This window comes from Rattus norvegicus, chromosome 3, assembly GCF_036323735.1.
Source record: "Rattus norvegicus strain BN/NHsdMcwi chromosome 3, GRCr8, whole genome shotgun sequence".
Classification (NCBI taxonomy): domain Eukaryota; kingdom Metazoa; phylum Chordata; class Mammalia; order Rodentia; family Muridae; genus Rattus; species Rattus norvegicus.
In genome coordinates, this window is record NC_086021.1 from 178,367,381 (window position 1) to 178,388,416 (window position 21,036).

General features: G+C 47.3%; 1 long non-coding RNA gene across 2 annotated transcripts; it reads right to left on the reverse strand.

The window, feature by feature from the left end:
• Positions 1–14,685: 14,685 nt before the first annotated feature.
• LOC120101796 (uncharacterized) lies at positions 14,686–18,001 on the reverse strand. Of its 2 annotated transcripts, XR_005502742.2 has the most exons (3): positions 16,645–18,001; positions 15,984–16,077; positions 14,686–15,069 (listed from the first exon to the last, which is right to left on the reverse strand). It is a non-coding gene; the product is annotated as an uncharacterized LOC120101796 (long non-coding RNA). The 2 variants fall into 2 exon arrangements; XR_010065122.1 differs by lacking the exon at positions 16,645–18,001 and having other exon boundaries at positions 15,984–16,245.
• Between the last annotated feature and the right edge of the window lie 3,035 nt (positions 18,002–21,036).

The following is a 21,036-nucleotide window of genomic DNA, read 5'->3' on the forward strand; positions in this document are numbered from 1 at the left end:
TCACTAATGAGTGAGTGAGTATTGTTTAAAGGAGGGCTATAGGACGATTATTTGTATCGATAGAAAGTAACCCAACGTCAGTGTTTCATTGCCCACCATACAAACTAGAGACATTCCTGGAAGCGGAAAAATCCAAGTGAAGAATTGCCTTTATTAGACGGCTGGTGGGGCATTTTCTGGATTGTGATTGCCAGAGGAGACCCAGTCCACAGTGGGCGTTACCATTCTTAGGAAGCTAGGCATGGACTAAATAAGGAATGAAGTTGAGCAAGCCAGGTTCCTGCCATGGCTTTCATTTAAGGTGGACTCTAACATGTGAGATTTAATAAACTCTTTCCTTCCCAAGTTAGCTTTGATGAGTGTTTTTAATCACAGCAGCAGTAAGCAAAGTGGAGCCTTTACTAAGGGCTCGCAAGGCCCCTGCATAGTGCGCTGCACGTCTGATATACTTAGTTAAACACGGGGTGGCCCTGTTGGATGGGAACCTTATTACACATCCTTTATGTTTGTGCTGCTGCAACAGAATACCTGATGCTGGTCATTTATAAACAGAAATTTGTTTCTCATAGTGTTGACATTGAAGAACACGGTGTTGACATGTCCTAAACCAGTCAGAGTCTGGTGTCTGCTTTCTAGATGACACCTTGGCTGCCCAGTCCTCTGGAAATGATGAGCCCCCATGGTGTCCCCACACCAGAGAGAGAGAGAGAGAGAGAGAGAGAGAGAGAGAGAGAGAGAGAGAGAGAGCGCTCAACTAGTTCTTGATGGTCTAATCTCTTGTGAAATTGAGCTCTTCTCTCTCTATTTCTCTTTTTCTCTCCGTCTCCAATATGACTGTGTTTTGTTTTATTTCTGGTTCTGAGGATTGAATCCAAGGCTTCATGCAGGCCAGAAGAACATAATAGCACCAGGCTTTGTCCCAAGCCCCATTTTCTTAATGCCATCTCTAATGTTCAAGACCCTGCTGTTTCATGATGCTGTCCTTAGAGCCCCCAAACCCAATCTCCCAATTTGTAATTTATTTTGTGTGTGTGTGTGTGTGTGTGTGTGTGTGTGTGTGTGTGTGTGTGTGTATGTTATGAATTCACATGAGTCTGAATGCATGTATGCAGATGCCTATGGAGGCCAGAAAAGGATATTCGGTCCCTTGGAGTGGTTGTGGGATACCCAACTTCGGCACTGAGAACTGAATTCTGCACCTTTGTAAGAGCAGTGAGTCATCTCTCCTGCGCCCCAGGGTCCCTCAACCCCATTTACTGCTGCCTGCCACCATCTGCCACTGAGTTCTAAAGGACAGCCTTGGACAAACATGCCATCCACTGAGCTCTAAAGGACAGCCCTGGACAAACGTGCCATGACTTTGAGGACTCAGTGGCTCCTTACTCCATGCAGCGCTGACCCCCAGCCCTGGCAGATCTTGATGTCGCAGCAATGGCCTGGTGTTCATGACAGGATTCTGTTTATGGATGGCAGTCCCCATTCTCTAAGCCCATGTGAACAAGACAGGCACTTACTATTCATACATCCTTAGTATACAGACATCCTTACTATACCTGCATCCTTCCTGTGCATGCACCCTTACTATATGTGCACCCTTGCTATACGTGCATCCTTACTATAGGTACACCCTTACTATGTGTGCACCCTTACAATACGTGCACCCTTACTATATGTGCACCCTTACTATACGTGTACCCTTACTATATGTGCACCCTTACTATATGTGCACCCTTGCTATATGTGCACCCTTGCTATATGTGCATCCTTACTATAGGTACACCCTTACTATATGTGCACCCTTACTATATGTGCATCCTTGCTATATATGCACCCTTATTATACATGCACCCTTACTATATGTGCATCCTTACTATAGGTGCACCCTTACTATATGTGCACCCTTACTATATGTGCATCCTTACTGTAGGTACACCCTTACTATAGGTGCACCCTTACTATATGTGCACCCTTACTATATGTGCACCCTTGCTATATGTGCACCCTTACTATATGTGCACCCTTACTATATGTGCATCCTTACTGTAGGTACACCCTTACTATAGGTGCACCCTTACTATATGTGCACCCTTACTATATGTCCCTATTTCATTCCCTTTTCCTCAGAAGTCAAAGCTAATCTATTCCAGCACATTCCTTTCTCGATGGGTTGGAAATTTCCCTGCCATTTCCTGTACTCCCACGTCTCCTCTCTCTGTCTCTCTTTCTGTCCATCTCCTTGTCTGTCTCTCTTTGTCTCTCTCTGATGAAGAAACCTCACAGAGTTTCATGAACATCCCTCAAAGAAGTTGGCCTTGTAGTCTCTGTTTGCAGCTTGTCGCCTTTGGCCTATGTGACCATCTGAAGGTCAAGTCCTAGTCCTTAAATGCTATGCTTGGGAAAGTGTTTGGCTCTGCCTCAGTTGACTCACAAATGCACAGCATACAACAGCAGCCAGGAATAGGCCTGCATTAAAAATCGCTGCTCACACTGCTCACAGACACACTGATCGACACACGGCACTGTCCCTTGGCCTTTCTTGTCTGTAAAACATGGGCAGAACCACTCTTTACATGGGCACTTGGGAGGACTATAGAAACAAGATGTTTAGAAGCTAGAGAGTACCCTGTCAATAGCAGAGGACAGCCCCCACCCCCACGTTTAGGAGCCTTACAAAATGTGACATGGCATTAGACTATGAGATCTGATACTCTCCTCTGATCCATAAGTGTCTTAGCCTAGTGCCACTGTGACTAATAATTGGGAAAATCAACTTCATGATGGGAAGACATGGACTGGTGCGATGGCTCACTGTGTGTGGAGACAAGGACCTGAGTTCAAATCCTCCCTATCCACATAAAGACCAGGCATGTCTGTGCCTGTGGCCCCAGTGCTGGGAGGGCTGTGTGGAGACAGGAAAATGACTGGGGCTTGAAGGCTTTGAGTCTGGCCTGAGGCTCAAGGAGAGACTCTGGCTTCAGGGAGCAAAGGGGAGAGTGACTGATCAGGACACTCAAAGTCTGGCCAGGGAGGGTGGGAGAGGGGAGTCAGTCCACGATCAGTTCCCAATTGCCCACGAACTTGTGAATCTATCACGTGGTCCATGAACAGATGAGCTTAGCGTCTTCATGACCCAGTCACTTCCCAGAGACCTCACTTGGAACTTCACTGCACTGGGGCCCTAGGCGTCACCACATGAGCATTCTGGGTAACGGATACCAGACTACCGTGAGCAGTTACTTTAGGCGAGCTCCACCCCAGGTGGTGACTTCCGGCTGCATAGTTTCTCAGAAGTCAGTTTCATCTTCCACAAGTGGAAATGAGAGATCACATGCAAGTTAGGAAGGGCACTTCCCTGATGAACATGGAATACAGGGCACGACTTGCATCAGGGGATGTTGGAATTAAGGGATGTGACTTACTCAGTACTGTGTGGAACATTGTAAACTGGCTCAGTGAGGCCAAATGTCCTCCTCTTCCCCCTCCTTCCCTTCCCCCTCCTCCTTTTCTTCCTCCTCCCCCTCTTCCCCTTCCTCCCTTCCCCCTCCTTCTCCTCCTCCTCCCCCTCCTCCCTCTCTTCACCTTATGGGGCAGACTGACTGCCTACTGCAATGATAAGAGATACTGGTTAAATAATGGACTGGGTAGGAAGACAGAGAAAGAGGCTACATTCAAAGATAACATTTTACCAGAAGTTATGTATATACACACTTCCCTTAAAAAACATGGATTTTACTTATTTTTAAAAATTTGCATACGTTGTGTGTCTATGTAGTATGTGCCTGACAGAGAGAGGGAGAGACAGACAGACAGACAGAGAGGGAGGGAGAGAGACAGAGACAGAGAGACAGAGAGACAGAGACAGAGAGACAGAGAGACAGAGAAAGAGACACAGAGACAGAGACAGAGAGGAAGGGAGGGAGAGACACAGAGAGAGACAGAGAGAGAGAGAGAGAGGGAGACAGAGAGAGAGGGAGAGAGAGACAGAGAGAGACAGAGAGAGAGAAAGAGAGACAGAGACAGAGAGGAGGGGAAAGAGAGACAGAGACAGAGACAGAGAGGAAGGGAGAGAGAGACAGAGACAGAGAGACAGAGAGGGAGAGATAGAAAGAGAGAGAGACACCCACACAGTTTGTATGCATGGGCACCAGCAGGGGAATCCTGAGGAGGATGGCCAGGTCTCTTCCTCTCTTCCCCTGTCTCTGTCTGCCTCATTCCTCTGAGGCAGGGTCTCTCACTGAACCTGAAGCTTGCATTTTAGCCAGGCCAGCCGGCCTGTGGGCTGCAGAGATCCATTTTTCCGCCGGGGCCCACACTTGACTTTTACTCGGGTGTTGGAGATTTGATCCCAGGTTCAAATGCTTACACAGCAGACTCTCCTACCCATCCCATCATCTCTCCAGCCCTCAAAGCCAATGCTCGACGGTTGACTCCTACGGTTTCCTGGTTATTTATTGATATCTAAATACATTAAAAATTTGCCTCACGGGGCTGTCTGTCTGAGGGATGTGGGGGTTCGACCCACCTTCTTTGTGCTGGAAATGAATTGATGCAATTTAAATATTTTGTCTAAAAGTTATTTGGCCTGGAAAATACCAATCTAATTCCCCCACAAGTAAGAAAATTAGAAGGAGAGAGATCTAATCAGTGAGCAGAATATAGCCCTAGAAAATGTGTATCAGCATACCTTAACGAAAGTAGAATAAATCTTGGAACTTTAATATCCCCCTTTCTTGGACCTAAATAGGCCCCCTTGGAAAACTATTTTATTGTTTCTCATTAAATTAGAATTGTGCTGAGGTGCCACTATCTACGGTTTTCTATTATTATTAATGTAAAAAAAATTCCATTGTATCTTCAGCATTTCCCTGGTTAAAGCCGCCGGAAAAGGCCTCCCCACTTCTGCGCTTAACTCTGGCTCATTTTTAAACAAAGTTCCCCCTTTTTTTTGTTTACATCTGCATTTAAAGCCAGCAATTCTTTCTGGTGACAATTAAGGAAAAGTAATGTATGGGTGTAGTCCCCCGCTCTGTTAAATTACCGGCTTGTGTCGAAGAAGCCGGGGAAGAGTTACGGGGGAAGAAGAGCCTCATTAACCTTGGGAGGATGTGGTCATCTCTGGGAAACAGGATTTGGAAGCATCGTTTTTCAAAAACTCGGGCAGCTTGGTAGTGCATTAGAGAGCAGACACTCGGGCTTCCTCGCCCCAGGTGAGGTGGGTGGCCCAGGGAGGGATGGAGTTGATGGAGTCTCAGGCGTTTACAAGGCCTTCGTGGTTCTTGATGGTTCTCAAACATGCTGCCTCGAGGTGGCTTATCACCTTCATTTCTTCAGGGAACAGATGCTGGGTAACCATAGGGGTGGCACACCCATGTCCCAGAGGCACATCTGGCCCACAGATTGTGACAGAAAGTGTAGGTAACATGGGACTCACCTCTGTCTGGTTTCCGAGTGCAGAGTGACTTTCCCTGAAGAGACCCGAACAAATGTTTGCTCATCCCAGACAAAGTGCCAACAACACACCAAAGAAATGACTGCATTTCCTGAGCCAGGGGGTTTTCTGGGGTCACTCACAGCATGAGTGAGGGTCACTTACAGGAACAAGGGTGTGGCATGGCAGGAGGCACAGGCCTTACCTAGAAGCCGGGTCACAGCATGACTCAGGGATTCTGCCTCTCAGGGCCCATGGCCCCAGTTCCAGGCAGATCGACCCAAGAGTCCCCTCTCCTAGAGACTGTTCACTCTTTACAAAATGTCTTGTGAATCTCCCGAGTTTCTCAGCTTCCTGATCTTAGGAGATTTCCTCCTCCCTCTGGGAGAGACTGTTTCAGTTCTGAATAGCTCTGCCTTGCCATCCACGCCTGGAAGCTCCCTGGTCCTCTGGAGAAAGACTTCGCTCTCTGCATGCAAAGCCCCATGGGTCACAACTACTGTGGGCTGTGGCCTGGACGGGTCTTGCACAATCATCTGTTAAACTCCTCAAAGTGTTAAGAAGTGGAGTCTCTGAGGTGTGACCAAGTCACAAGAGCAAAGCCCTCAGAGAAAAGGGAGGGCCTTTCTAAAAGGGTTCGAGGGAGAACAAGAGGCCACGAATCTGAGAGGGAGCAGGCGTGGGCATGGAAGGAGTTGGAGGAACACGAATGATATGGATACAGTATTTATAGATGGAATTATCCAAGGGCCGATTTGCGAAAAAAGAGTGTTAAAATTGAGCTAGTTTTAAAAGTTGTGTAAACTACGATGACATAGCCTTTTAAAAATCTCCGCTATAACCCCGTTCAAACAAAACAACATTAAAAAAACCCAATGTATGCTACAATATACAAATATCTGTATTTTCCTTTAAATTTTTAACATTTGTCTTTAGGATGGGGTATACATATTGGACTTCATTGTGTTGTTTGATACATGTATGCCATGTTTTACTTTTAAATGTATCCTCTCCGTTGCATAGGTGACATTTGATTGCCATTATGTGTCAGTATTATTTTTAATATCTACCTAATGTACGGGGACTTATAGCCACCTCTTCTGGCCGTGCTTTGGGGACTTCCCCGTCATCACTGCTGGTGGAGCTGCGTTCTCAAGCTGAGCCCGATGTGACAAAACTTCTTTGGCTCGAGGAGTCGGGTAGACTCCGCTTGGAGACCCAGGGAGGAGTGAGTCGTCGGGATTTTACTCCCGCGAGCACTCTGCTGTATACTTCATTTAATACGTACAGCATGTAAATAGGTTTCAGGGGCATAAAAGCTTCAAAACTGAACAAAAAGGAAAATTTAATAACCGGCAGATTTTTTAGATTGTGCACTAAATAATCAGCTTTTCACGCGAAGAAAGGGGAGGAGAGAGGCAGAGTTTAGAGACAGACACAACAGATTAAAACCTACTATCTTGGGGGTGTAAATCACCTTCCAGGAGCCAAGCAATGTGGCTCCCATCAGGTCTCCTACAGCCAGCCATCCTGCCTGGGAGTTTGAGCATAATTCAGCAACAGCAAGGCAGGTAGAGACCTGATGATGGGCTACAACCAACACGTGCCATGGTCACACATGCCCTACCTTCTGCCCACGGTGTTAGCTCTGTAATAGCCTTCAAACTGTGTTCGCGATGACCCCACCAGGGCTCAGGGCGTGAGGAAGAGAAGCAGTCATAGCGAGCGGTGCATGCTTGAGGGAGAAAGATCGTAAGTTCAAATGCAGCCCCCATTACAGAGTAAGTTGGAGGCCAATGTGGGCCTCTTGGTGAGACCCTGTTTTAGAACACGATGTAGAAAGGTGGGTTGGGATGAAGCTTGGGGATTGTGTTAGCTTAGCATGCACAGAGGTTCAAAAAAGGAAAGGAAAACAATTAAGGTATAATGAGAAATTAATCGACCTGTGGTGACTCTCTTGGACTTAACTGGGGCAATTTTGACACTGGGGAGGGGGACCCATGGCAGAACCTGGACACCTTCTGATGGTCACACCCAGGGAGGCGCTCCTCGTGGGAAGCGATGACAGATGCTGTTAAATATCAGATAGCGTGCGGGACGGTCCCAGAACAAAGAGCTCTCTAGCCGTCAGATGTGCACAGCGACAGGAAGTCCTGCATACAGGGTCGAGCTCTAACTCCGGGAGGTATGACATTGCTCTGGTTGGCTTCTCTGTTACTGGGAAAGCCACCGTGACCAAAAGCATCTTGAGGAGAAGAGGGTTTATTTCAGTTTACAGTTCCACATCACACTTGATCACTGGAGGAAGTCAGGGCAGGAACCTGGAGGCAGGAGCTGAAGCAAAGGCCACGGGGGAGTGGTGCTTATTAGCTTGCTTCTAGGTGTCTGTCTGTCTGTCTGTCTGTCTGTCTGCTTGCCTTCCCTCTCTCCCTCCCTTCCCTTCCCTTCCCTCCTTCCCTCTCTTTGTCCCTCCCTCCCTCTCTTGCCTTCCCTCCTTCCCTCCCTCTCTCCCCCTCCCTTCCCTTCCCTCCTTCCCTCTCTTTGTCCCTCCCTCCCTCTCTTGCCTTCCCTCCTTCCCTCCCTCTGTCCCTCCCTCCCTTCCCTTCCCTCCTTCCCTCTCTATGTCCCTCCCTCCCTCTCTTGCCTTCCCTCCTTCCCTCACTCTGTCCCTCCCTCCCTTGCCTTCCCTCCCTCCTCCCTCCCCCCATCCCTCCCTCCCTTTCTTTTTTCTTTTTTTTTTTTTTAGCCATCTTTCATATACAGCCCAGACCGACCTGCTCAGAGATGGCGCCACCCACAATGATCTGGCCCCTCCTACACCACTAAGCAACCAAGAAAATGCCCCACAGGCAGGCCCAGGATGGAGACATTTCCTCAAGTGAGGCGCCTTCTCCTCAGGTGCGTCAAGTTAACAACCAAGGTCAGCCTTCTCCTCTTAGTTGAGTTTCCTCAGGTTGGTTCACTACAGCAGCAGCGAGGGAGTGAGAAAGGGTGTCCTTTCCAGAGAGGGTACACCTGATGTGGCCCCGCCCCTTGCCTTTCATGTCTTGGACTTGATGAGGAGTCAGGGGACTGACAAAATTAGTTTTGATTTGCTACCAGGCAGTGAGAGAACAATAGGGTCAGGAAGACACACAGAAGGCTCCATTCCCCTCCAGTGGATAAGAAGTCCTATCCAGTGAGGTGCCTGGGAAATGGCCACGGAGCAGAGATAAGCACAAACCGCAGAGCCTGTTTGTCCCTGGAAGAGTCTCTCCCCTGTCGGTTTGAGGCAGGACAGTGGGGAGGGATGAAGGGGGTCTCACGGTCTCCGTCTATGCCACACCCGGCTTGCGGTTAGATGGGAGACTTGAGTCTCCAGAGCTGTCAATCCGTCACTTTCTAATGGCATCAGATTTGCTTTAAAAAATTCATGCTGTGGGCTTTGAGGAAATAATTGTAGCTCCAGAAGTTTGTTAAAGATGGCATTCGATAGATTCATTTTAATGGGCAGCCTCATGCGTGGGTATTTTATCCTTTGCGACAGCACGTTTTGTGGAAGGAGAAAAGGATGCAAGTCAGGGGTTTGCTATCTAGATTTTTGTTTGTTTTATCTTTTTGCTGTTGTGTTTAAAAGCAAATTTCCACTTACTGATATAGCTGTCCAAGTGTTTCTGAAACTTTTATGGGAGGGAGAATTTTGTCTTTCTTATGCTTGATTGAAGAATGTGTGGAATTAACATTTGAAATTGGCAATTCCTCAAATTGAAGGACAATGAATGCTAGCATATACCATGGATTAGTATACATTCAATTTACGTAAAAGTTTGAGAGAGACAGTGCGGTGGTATCCAAGTGCTGCCTAGAACCATCACGTGCGACTGAAGGCTGCAATGAACTCTGTTGCTGTGCGGACCTCCCGTTAGCTAATTATATTTAATATAACTACCCCCACCCCCAAACAAATCGTTATCACCCGATGGAGTGGACGCCAAGTCCAATCACCGTCACCAGATAAGATGAACATTTAACACAGAACCGCTAACACAGCAATTCTAACAAAAACAAAAAACGCTTGTGTTTTTGAGAGCAAGTCTAAGTTTTAGCATTTTGATCTTTCCCCGGCTGTTGCCTGAGAACACAATGACAGTGCGGTCTGTGCAAAGTCTCAGAGCACAAGAGTTGCTCAGGGGTTCGATGCCCAAGATCTAGGACAGCCACACCTAGCAGCCGCCGCAGACACCCCAGGGTGTCTCTCTGTCTAACTTATCAGACCTCTGGACAAAGTTTTGTGTGAGGATAGGAATTGGTGGCTGGAAAGAGTTAGAGGACCGTCAGAGTCACTGTTAAACACTCTCTGGGGTAGTGCTTCTCAACCTTCCTAACGCTGTGACCCTTTAATACAGTTTCTCATGCTGTGGGGACCCACAGCACATTATTTTGTTGCTACTTCATAATTGCAATTTTGCTACTGTCATGAATCATAATATAAATATCCGATATGATATGTGGGGGGTCGTGACCCACAGGTTGAGAACCACTGCTCCTGGGGAAAAGGTTAAAAGACTTTTACCTGTTAGTATCGTCGTTTTAAGTGTACAGGGACATATCATGGCGCCTGAGTGGAGGTCAGGAGAGAAGTTGTGGAGTCCGTTCTCTCCTCTTCCTTCCTGTGGGCTCCAGAGATTGAAGTCAGGTCACCTCATTGCATGGTAAGCACCTTTACCCACAGATCCAAACTGCCAACCCTAAAACATATATCTTCTTATATGTAATATACAATAATTTATATATTTGATTATATGTGATATATGTTGAATGTCTTTGAGATAATGCAAGAGATTTACACTCAAGAGGAAAATGAAAGATTTTGCATACCCAGAGGAAAGACCAAAAGCAGATTGTATCATGCTTGATAGTCTGTGGACATTAACTATCTTTCTGGCCTCCTTCCCTCCTTCTCTCCCTCCCCCCATCTCTTTCCCCCTCCTTCTCCCTCCCTTCCCTCCCTCCCTTCCTCTCTCCTTCCCTCCCTTTTTCCTCTCTCCCTCCCTCACCCCTCTCCCTCTCCCCTCCCTCCCTCCCTCCCTCTTTCCTCCCTCCCTCCCTCCCTCTATCCCTTCCCCCCTCCTTCCATCCCTCCCTCCCTCCATCTCACTCGCTCTCTCCTCCCTCTCTCCTCCCTCTCTCCCACTCCCACTCCCTCCCTCCCTCTTTTGTCCTTTCCTTTCTTCTTTCCTTCCTGCCTCTTTCTCTCTCTACTTTCCTTCACATGTTTATCACAAACGAGACCATTTCCTTCTTTGACTTTTTTGAGGGGAGTGTCCTTTTTTATTCCTGGGACATCCTGTATACAAATTCTTCTTCTCTCAGTGCTGGAACCCCGTCTGTACAGGGTTTGGACTTGTGCAGACCCTGTGCATGCTGCCACAGTTTCTGTGAATGTGCCTCAACTCTGTTAGGTCTAGAGGGTCTTTTTTTCCCCTTGGTGTCTTCCATTCCCTCTGGATCTCAAAACCTTTCTGTCTCCTCTTGCACAAAATTCTCTGAGACCCGAGGGTTGCTCCCATCTACTGCAGGAGGAAGATTCTCTGAGGACGGGTGAGCAAAGACACTGACCCACGAGTATAGCAGAATACCATTAGGAGTCACTGTATTTCTGCATTTCTTTATGAGAACAATAGCATTTGTTTTTCTCCTTAGGATCATGGCCTATCTAGTTCCAGGTTTTGGGTTACCCAGGCAGTATCGAGCATGGGTTCCGTCTCATAGATTTGCCTGAGATCCGATCAGATAGACTTTTGTGCCCATATTACTCCCATGTGTCATGCAAACAGGCCACTATTGTAGATCAAAAGGTTTATAATGGTTGGCGTTTACCTTTCCCCCCTGGCAGTGTGCAAAAGGTTTATAATGGTTGGCGTTTACCTTTCCCTCCTGGCAGTGTGCAGAGTATCTTCCAGGATCAAGAACATTGTTTAGAATAGGTGAGGGCTCTAGATAGGCACCATCTTGAATTCTTCATGCTCGATGAGTTATGTAGGTGTCATTTATGGGGCCTCACCATTGGTTAAATAAGACCATTTAATGAAGATCACATGGATGTTTTGAACACTTACCTTGATATACATACACACTCTCAAGTGATGTCGACGGTCAGGCAAATTGACCGCTGCCATCCCGTAATCTCCTCTTATATCCTTCCTTTGTGCTATTATACCGTCTTTGCAAATTAACTGCACTTTGTAGAGCTGACCATGCTGTGCAATGTTTCTTGGGTTTCGTTCATGTTCTTTAACTGTAGCTTTGAATGGACCTCTACCATCATCATAAACCACACCAGACTTTCCTTTTTAAGTAAAAAGATAGCCTTTGGGCTGGAAACATTACTGATGAGGGTAACAACAGCAGCAAAGATAACACACCTCATGCAATGCATAAGGACTGGAACAGACGTTTCCACAAGAAGGCATAGAAAGAGGTGCTCAGGGCAAACCGTCATGTATATGCAAGCCAAAACCCCCATGGTGTTGTTGTAAAAATATAAAAATAATAAAGAGTAGTTGTCTTTTACCCCTCTAGGTCTGTACCGCGGTGCCCCAAGATATCTGCTAGCTATCTTGGCAGAAACACATCCCAGCTGCACACTTTCTTACACTCAAACCCTCACATAAAAGAACACACAACACAACAATCTTTGACCCAATTGGTAAGATATAATTGCCCACTTGAACATACAAAGCCTGGTACCATCTATCCCTTGAGAACATTAATAACAACCTGTAAACACACAGAGCAGAATCTTAACATCACCTGCCATGGCTTCTTCCCTCTCTCTCTGTCTCTCCTGTCTCTGTTCTAGTCTCCTCCTCTTCCTTCAAACTTCTCTCCTGCCCATCCTTCCTTCTCCTCCAATGACAGGCCTCCTTCTATCCTGTACCTGCCCCCCACCTGTACTTTACAAATTCAATGGAGAGGTGGTTCTGGTGAAGTCACCTGAGTCCTGAGTATGTGACCAGGCAGCTGTCCTTGGAGCAGTGGAATTAGCATCAAAATACAGATAACTCCAGGGCAAACCACAACACCATGGCAAGAATGTAGTATGGTATAGATATTATGGAGGTCCCCAGGGAATCAGGAAATGGGTCTATACATGGTGCTGCATAGCTTTAATATTAGCATTTGGGAGGTAGAGGCAGGAAAAGCAGGAGTTCAATGCCAGCCTCAGCTATAGAGTGAGTCTGAGCCCAGCCTGTGCTATGTGAGACTTCATCTTAATAGATCAGCCCAGCTCAACCCAACCCAACCCAACCCAACCCAACCCAAACCAACCCAAACCAACCCAAACTAACCCCAACCAACCCAACCCAACCCAACCCCAACCAACCCCAACCAACCCAAACCAACCCCAACCAACCCAAACCAACCCAAACCAACCCAAACCAACCCAAACCAACCCAAACCAACCCCAACCAACCCAAACCAACCCCAATCAACCCAAACCAACCCAAACCAACCCCAACCAACCCCAACCAACCCAAACCAACCCAAACCAACCCAACCTAGCCCAACCCAACCCAAACAACCACAGTGGCCATATTCTTATTTGGTAGTGTAATGAGAGCAGTTTTCTGAATCCTACACACAGTAATTCCGTCATGTAACAAGCTGCTGTTTCTCCATTCTAGACCAGAGTAAGAGAAGCCAGCCTTCCTAGGGATGGGCAGTGTTCACTGAGACCAGCAAAATCCCTAACAGGGGTGAGGACACAGTACACACCCAACTTTTCTGGGCTCTGGTTTTGTCTGGTCCCTCTGCTAAGCACAGTCAACTCTGTTGCTGTAACACTGGGCAACAGTCCAAAGTCACATTCAAATAAATTCTTTTTGTAGCCATGGGCTGCATAACATATCTCAGGGAGTGGAGGTGGGATTGGAGGATGCAGGTGGCCATTGTGAGAAAATGCAGCTGTTCATTGGCCCCACGGCTTTGCAGCTTTTCCCTGATATAACCAATCTCAGTTCACTCACCAAGAAGACCTTGGTGGGATATCCCACACTCCTGGAGCTGTATATACTCACTCCTTCCTGCCTTGATCTAGGCGTGTACAGATGAAGTCAGAAGACACTTCAAAATGCAGGCAGGCTCCAAGCCAACACCTCTGCACTGACTCCATGAGTGACATTTTAAGATTGTTATCACCTTCAGCCTTGACCTTCTTCAAGGACAGAGAGAAGGCCTTGTCCACCTCTACATTTCCTTCAGGTGGATTTTCCTGTCCATCCCTACATTGCTTTCCCTCTGTTTGTCCATCCATCCCTCCATCCTTCTGTCCCTCCGTCCCTCTGTCCCTTTGTCCCTCTGTAAGTCCATTCTCCCACCATCCATCCATCCATCCATTCCTCCCTCCCTCCTCCCCTCTCTCCCTTCCTCACTCACTCACTCCCTCCGTCTGTCTGTCCCTCCCTCTTCCTTCCTTCCTTTGTTTCTTTCTTCCAGTTTCCTTATTAATAACAATGACATTGATATTGGAGGCAGAAGAGCCAGTAACTCAGACACGTCTCCATTCTCAGAGAGAGGTTTCAGGGACATTGCCTGGGCTTGAGGGCTTCCCTGGAACTTAGAGAAGGAATGGTTTTGAGCCATTTTGAAAAAACACCAAAGCCCCAACAAGACCATTTGGGAAGGTTTGCCCCAGGTCTACCTAAGGCAGCCTGCCAATAGTTACTGCTTCTTTCCCAGTCTCTTACTTTCTTCCCTGGCCCAGTTATGGAGAATGCACCTCAGCTATCTCTCTCCTGTTCCCAGGTTTGTCCCCTTGGGGGTGTCACGGACCCCAGGGTCGCTCCCCACCCCTCACTGGGTTTATGCCCTTTCTGAAAGGAAGATGAAGTCTCTAACCAGACTCCCTTCACGTTAAACAGGTTATTCTGCTTCTGAATTCACTTAGCTCAGAAGGAAGGTTCTGCTCTGCTGTGGAGCTAGTTCAGGACATTTGGGATGTAGAAACTGGAAAATTGATGAAGATGATCTGGAGGAAACACAGAAGGTTTAGGAGGGAGAACTAAATGATTCTAGTCAATTCCACATTCTACATTGTGTGGATTGAGAGCGCCTTTCCAGAAGACTGGCTCCACTCATGGAAGTCTGGATGAACAGCATAGCAAGCCAAACTAAGCCTTATCTCCTGGAAGACACCACTCAACCTGTTAAAACGCTGCTTTTGTTTTGATTTGGAATAATGGGCGACACTAAAAGCTTACTTCTCGTGGCCAATGATATGTTTATAGCAATGTTTCCCCCCACTTAGTTTTTAAAAGTTATCTTCTAAAAACCCCACAGATAATGAAGTCTTACAATAGAGTACAGGAATTCTTAAAGTGTCCATGTTAGAAGTATTTTCAATACAGACAGCATCCCAGGGCGGAGCTGTTGACAACTGACGGCTTCCGGTAGAGGGGGCTCCTGTTCCTTTTGCTTTAAGGGCAGCCTCTGGTGGGTTGACCGTGTTCCAGGGAAGGCCACGCGTCCAGGAATACACGGGCAGCACAGGTGAATCTCATGGATAGTTTTTAAGGATGTTGGATGTCTAGGGTTGGGTGAGCCACCATTCCCATCTCAGTTTTCCCTCTTCCCTTATACAGGGTTCTGTCTATGGTTTGCTAGTTGAAAACAAAAGAAAATAAGGAGTTAAGCCTTATTCTCTCTCTCTCTCTCTCTCTCTCTCTCTCTCTCTCTCTCTCTCAGCAGATTTGTTCTTTAAAAATACTCTTTATTTTACTATTTGAGACTATAATATAACTACATCATTTTCCCCTTTCCATTCCTCCCTTCAAGTCCCTCCCCCATACCCCTTTTCTTGCTTTTTCAAATTTATGATCCCTTTCTTCATTAATATGTATATATGTATTATCTCTTCTGTCTGTCTGTCTGTCTATCCATCCACCCACCCACCCACACACACCTACCTATCTATCTATCTACCTATCTATCATCTATCTATCTATTATCTATCTATCTATCTATCTATCTATCTATCTATCTATCTATCTAATCTATCAACTACCTACATACCTGTATCTATATCTATATTTATATTCCTAAATACATAAGTACAACCTGCTCTGTCCATACAATGCTGCTCTTCTGTACATTTCCAGGGCTGACTATTGGCATTAGAGGACAATGTACTCTTCCCTCAAGACTATTTCTCCCACTCTCATTCCTTAGTTGCCTGTAGCTCTTTGTGTAGTGTTGAGGCCTCTTGAGCTTTCCTTCCCCTGTGTTCTCATGTCTGTTGTCCTTCTGCCCACGGAGGAACATAGTCCTCATCCCTCACCAAGGAAACCTCTCTTTGCAACAGACAGAGACCATTATAGAAAACCACAACCAATCACAATGCAGGATTGTAGAGTCCAGCCCTGATGGACACATCTATCTACAACATGACTCCTACACCTAAGGCCCAGGGATCACAGTGGAGGAGAGGTCTGAAATACCATAAGCAAGGATCAGGGAGTTTGCTATGAGGTCCTGTCTTCCAGGAGTGTCAGAAGCCACACCCATGAAATCTCACCAGCATGGCTGCTTAAAGAAGAGCTGAACAAGGGTGCTTTGTTCTCATGTGGGCTGGAGAGCACCTCTGAAGTCATCCATTCGTTTGCTTGTGTCTATACAATGTGAAATAAAACAGCTTCCTTAGGTGTTGCACTTTAAATGAGCCCACACTTGGTAGTTTTCTCTGTCAGAGATCTTTAGTAAGTCAGAAACAGAGCACACATAGTGTCATGTATATGATGACATGGAGCCCAGCATGTGACAATGTACCCATAATGACACACCCACTCCAACAAGACCACACCCACTCCAAGACCACACCCACTCCAACAAAGCCACACCCACTCCAACAAGACCACACCCACTCTAACAAGACCAACCCACTCCAAAAGCCACGCCCACTCCAACAAGACCACACCCACTCCATCAAGGCCACGCCCACTTCAACAAGACCACACCCACTCCAACAAGACTACACTCACTTCAACAAGGCCACACCTCCAAATAGTGCCACCCTCTGGTTTGAATATACCATAAGAATGCAAGCAAAAGGTGAGACTACTTTCTTTCTAACACAAAGAAACCTATGCCACGTTAAACTGTTGGTTATTTAAAAACAACAGAGGGAACACGCCTGAGATGTATGTATAGGAGAGGTACTTGCTGCTATAGGTAGTTACCTTGGCTGTGGTTACAAGGTCACTGCAGAATTCTGTGAGACCGTCCGGCACAGAGCTGCTTAGCAAACCACAAGGTGCGGTTCAAATGCGAATGGCTTCACTTCGGAGTCTGAAGGGCTGGCTGTGTGGGTGAGTCTTTGTTTTGTTTTTGCCCTTTCCTTCCATTTTTGTCTGGATGACAGACACACGTTAATTAAAGAGAAATTTGGCATTAGCTGAACACGCCTGTGACTACGCAAGGGTGATGTCATCTTACTTGATTAGCCAGGTGGTATTGTCTGGCTTTCACAGTGAAGAAGCCAAGCCCCAGAGAGAACAACTGAAGCCATTAGAGGTAGGTGCAATGTCAGGATTTGAACCCAACTCTCTCTGATTCCACTGCCATTGATCTGCGCTTGGGTGACATTTAGGGTGTGTTGCCGCTTTTCTCCATGTGCACCAGTACCGATAATTCCCTTTTAAGTCCTATGAGGTTGTGCCACCTGCATTTGCTCATGTGACCCTTGTTGCAGATGACAGAATAACTCTAGTCAGCGATGTGGGTGGCTGCAACTCATCGTCCGGAACCCAGCTTGGCCACAGTTATTTCCTGAAAGAGATCTCAGAGCTCCTGTTGGGGGCAGGTCTCTGCGTTGAGTGGCCTTGCTGTCACACCTGCATCTGGCCTTCAGGTCCTCAGCAGACATCTGAGGGCAAGAGGCGTTACCAAAGACAAGGATAGCCACCGAATGCTTCTGAGTGACACCTGAATCGTGACAATTTGTGATTACCCCAGGAAGGAAGCTGGACAAGTTGACTCCATTTCGGGCACAGTGGCTATTTACTGGGGAATGTGCCACCAAGGTGCAGGTCTGCTCTGCCTCAGGTTCACGTCCATCTTCCTGTTTAGACCTTGGGCGGCGGCAGAGGATGGAACTGCACACACTCCTGCTGGAGAAGGAGTCCCTTATTTGGGAAGGTTAAGAAGGATAGGGTGTGTGTGTGTGTGTGTGTGTGTGTGTGTGTGTGTGTATAGGGTGTGTGTGTGTGTGTATAGGGTGTGTGTGTGTGTGTGTATAGGGTGTGTGTGTGTGTATAGGGTGTGTGTGTGTGTGTATAGGGTGTGTGTGTGTGTGTGTATAGGGTGTGTGTGTGTGTGTGTGTAGGGTGTGTGTGTGTGTATAGGGTGTGTGTGTGTATGTGTGTGTGTATGTGTGTGTGTGTGTATAGGGTGTGTGTGTGTGTGTGTGTATAGGGTGTGTGTGTGTATAGGGTGTGTGTGTGTGTGTGTATAGGGTGTGTGTGTGTGTGTATAGGGTGTGTGTGTGCATATGTGTGTGTGTATAGGGTGTGTGTGTGTGTGTGTGTATAGGGTGTGTGTGTGTGTGTATAGGGTGTGTGTGTGTGTGTATAGGGTGTGTGTGTGTGTATAGGGTGTGTGTGTATGTGTGTGTGTGTATAGGGTGTGTGTGTATAGGGTGTGTGTGTGTGTGTGTATAGGGTGTGTGTGTGTGTATAGGGTGTGTGTGTGTATGTGTGTGTGTGTGTGTATAGGGTGTGTGTGTATAGGGTGTGTGTGTGTGTGTGTGTGTGTGTGTGTGTGGTGTGGTGAAGGTCACCTCCTCATTCTCTGTATCCGACAGGTCCATGGTTAAGTAATAGAAAAACTGGGAAAGGGGTGTCACGAAGAAACACACCTTCAGAGGCCACTCAGGCAACCTAACGGTATGAAGGGGTGAGTAAAACAGGAGAGAGGTGAGGACGTTCGCGCTCTGTCAGATCCACATTCAGCCTAAAGATATTAAAACCCAGTGTTGAAAGGGAAGCCGCCTGGTAGACACTACCTGGGCAAGCCCAAGGAGATGGAGGAGGGTGGTCAGGAGAGAAGCCGGAATTTAACACAACATTGCCTATCCCAGGCTACTGGGGACCTTGCAGATGCCTGTGAGCCTTCTCACTTCTTAAAATCTTAAGCCCATAGTGACTCCCCCATCCCTAGTCATGAGACAGGAGTGCACAGGACTCCATCCATACCATACAGTTCAGTTTCTTTTGACCTGACCTCACCGGGTAAGAGAGCATCTTCTCTCCATTATGATTTCTGACACTATTATAAGAGCAAACGGGTCGAGCTTTGGTTTAGTGAATTCTAAGCAGATCGTTGGAGTCTTCTTTAGGGTCCTGGGCACGTTTACTCACGGATTTGATTCTTCTCTGTAGTAATTCCTGATTTAGTTTCCAGGGTATTACGGGCCATCTGTCCCTATTATTTTTAATTAAGGTCTTTGCCTTGCCTCATCTTCGGAGCTCGGGTAGGTGATGCCACAGCGCCTGAGGTCTACGTGCGGGTCCTAGGTTAATGTCGCCCCACAAAGTGGGCAAAAGCCATTTATTGGCCGGACTTCCATTTTATGTTTAATTATCTTAAACGTTGCAAGCTCAGCTGTTCGTGTGGCTGTGCTCTGTCGGATAGTGAGGACGCTGGTGGAGTTTTCTGATGGAGAATTCCGATGGGTCAAAGGTCAGAGGCCGCCCAAACCAAGGGGCCTTCTGTAGGTCTGAGATCACAGAACTGGAAAAAACCACCGTCAGCCAGCACTCCCTTTTTCAAATGCACTCAGATGCTGAGAACTAATTGAACCAACTTCCCAGAGGGCGGATATTTAGTGGGTGTCAAAAGGAGCATTTACAGACGGACTCTCACTCTCATGGCGTTTAGATCTGAGGACACAGGGGCGCTTGGGAAGGTAGCAAGAGATTCAGACTCCAATTCCATCCAGAGGACGATAAATATGGCTTCCTGTAGCCAAATCTGGCCGGAACACGCCGTTTGGTACTCTTTAAATATCTGTTTCCCACGGTTCTTCAAAGCAGCAGGAAGAACGAGGTCTTTTGCCAGGAAGAAAGGAAGTGGGGAGCGCGGGAGGCTGGGGCCCTTCACGTGGTTGTTCTCCTGGTACCCGGGGCCCTCCTGCTCACAGCAGTCCACAGAGCTGCAGCCACCCTGGCATTTGTCACTGTCACTTCACAAGTGCTCGGCTTTGTTCAGGAAATCGTATGTGTAAAGCAGGGACGCTCGCATCTCACTTCGACGGGGGGGGAGGGGGAGGAAGAGCTATGTGGCGGGGGCGGGGGGGGGAGCAGCGTGGCGAAGGGGGCTCCAAACCCAACCATGGGCTTATGTGTCCTATGATGGGCCCCAGCAAGAGTCATAAATAATTGTGACAAGTTCTTTTCTCTCCCGCCTCCCATGTGACAGTCCTTGACTCTGCCTCCTGTCTCCTTTCCCCTCGGCCTCGTAGACTAGACCTGCCAGGCCGTGGGATGATAGATGCGACCGGGCAACAAATGGCAGCTGGATTGGGTTTCCTGTCGGTGCTTTAGAGGGAATCAGATATGCTGTATAAAGCAATAAGAAAAGCACACTCATAAGGTGGATTTAAAATAGCCAGCGCAGCGCTAACCTACTTCATTGTTTATCAAAAGTGAAATCTTCCACAGTAAGCCCTTAGTGATGTGTTAATTTCTCAGACCCTTGTCAGGACAGTGCGCATAGCAGCCATTAAAGAAAGAGAAGAAAAACTGAAGAGGGGAAGACGGATAAAAACCATTGGCCTTCTCCCTGTTTTACTTTTGTTTGTCTAAGGACCACACTTTCCTTTTTGTCTAAGAAGAGAGCACCAGGAGATCTTACCACTTTTTTTTTCCCTTTCTTAATCTTGATTTTTAAGCATAAAATTGGGAATTGGGCTGTATATAAAATATGTAAGCCTCTGTTTAAATTTATTTTAATATTTTTTATATCATCTTCCCATACCTACTCTATTGATCTAGGATCTGGGTAATGGATGATCTGGGTTTCCAGCCTCCGTGGAAATATCAACACATCTAGGAGGAGTGTGTTTCATAAAGAATTACAGCGTTCCCTGAGCAGCTCGGACCATGCGTCAGGCCTGCTGGCTTGGCCAGCTCGTGTCTGGATGGACGCACGGGATCTCTACAGTGTGATTCAGTGATTTATCCTGCACCTCAGTTCATGGATGGGGTTGGCCGAGCCACCGTGGAAGGAGCTGCTGCGAAATTTAAGAGGGCTCGGTATATCAGACGGAGAGGCCTTCCCCCTTGATTTTTCTGATGAATCATGTTAGGAAGGCTGCGGCTTTCACGGAGCCGCCTGTGGCAGGAGGCAGAGAGGTGGCACAAGATGTTTATTGGGGAAAAAAAACCCCACCATCCTTCAGACTGGGTACCAGGTTAAGGCTGGGGGGCGGGGCTAGGAAGGCAATTCGAGTTATGCCTCCATCATTCAAATCCGGGGACGATTTGATATGGGTGAGGTTACGCTCCCAGCTTACAGGGCTGCTGAGTATAATTGAGCATTGTTTATGACTTGGTTGACTGTAGCATTGCTGC